The sequence below is a fragment of the Polistes canadensis genome, unplaced genomic scaffold (assembly GCF_001313835.1).
Source record: "Polistes canadensis isolate GaletaPanama2010 unplaced genomic scaffold, ASM131383v1 scaffold_171, whole genome shotgun sequence".
NCBI lineage: Eukaryota > Metazoa > Arthropoda > Insecta > Hymenoptera > Vespidae > Polistes > Polistes canadensis.
This window is the reverse complement of record NW_014569718.1, coordinates 342,473-343,922: the sequence shown is the minus strand read 5'-3', so window position 1 is coordinate 343,922 and position 1,450 is coordinate 342,473.

Sequence of the window (1,450 nt, the reverse complement as noted above, 5' to 3'; positions counted from 1 at the left end):
TTAATTAATATATATATTAATATATAATTATTTTTAATGAAAAAGATTTATTAATAGAACAATTTTGTGTTGGATTAGAAATGATAATTAGATAACTATAGAACGTGATTACTGATATCGCATAAACGTGTGTGTGTGTGTGTGTGTATGTGTATATACGTGTTAACCTTGTTTGATTAAGTTAACTTTATTGTTAGTAGGATAAATATTTGACAGATTTGTAGAAGAATTGTTTAAATTTATTTAAGTTTAATAAAACTTTCGCAAAAAGAAAAAAAAAGAAAAAAGAAAACAAGGAATTCATAATTTTTTATCAATTTGAAAGAATAAATATACTTTAACGCGTGTCACACACAGTTAACACGCCTTAGTTCTTTTTTTTCTTTTCTTTTCTTAAAGAAAAAAAGGAAAAAAAATTCGGCCTTGTATTTATAATACTTGATGTATGAGCATTCATATTTTAAATGTCGTATGATAATTATTCACAAAACCGGTTTAATGCAATTGTTATATCGATTATACTTATAAATATCGATCATGATCATAGATATTCAATCACGTTAAAAATCAAATATATATATATATATATATATATATTTTTATTAAGTATTTTAATAATTTTATTGTAATTACATTATAATGATAATAGAGATAAAGATAATTAGAGAGGAGCTTAATGTTCTGAATGAGGACATAAAAAGTCAAATTAAGAAACTTGAAAATGATATCATTGCTATCAATGATAGAGTTTCAAATATGAAAGAGAATTTAATTAATTCAAATAACTCATCAAATTTAGCCGTTGAGTACAATGACCATTATTAGCGAGATTGAGGAAAGAAATTGGAGGTCAACAAATATTATTCTTTTCAATGTTGATAAAAATATTGCCTCTACCTCGTCAGCGCCTCCTCTTTCCGATGATAATATAGTAAAAGATATTATAAAGAAGATTGACCCCTCTGTTYATCTGGGGTCAAGGACAAGAAGGATTGGGAAGAGATCATCTGATAGATCTCGTCCTATTCGTGTCACCCTGAACTCGAAAAAGGAGGTGATTTCCATTTGATAAAATAAATCAAAATATAGTGGTCCTGTAGTCATCGCTCAGGATCGCATTAAAGCGCAACGCGAGTACTTAAAAGCTATAAGATTTGAATTGAAAGCCTAGGACTGATGATGGTGATCAGAACTTAACCATAAAATATATTAATGGAACGCATAAAATTGTCAATTCTAAAACTAATCGCTAAAAAAAATTGACTTGTTCCTATGATGATTTATTATCAAAATGTTCGGGGGCTCAGAACTAAGCTCGGAGACTTGAGAAATAATGTATCATCATTTTTTTTTATAATCTTTATTTTTATTTTTTCTTTTATTTTTTTTTGTAATCATTATTTTGTTATAATCTCTACTTTGTATTTTATCCTGATCACAATTATTGTAT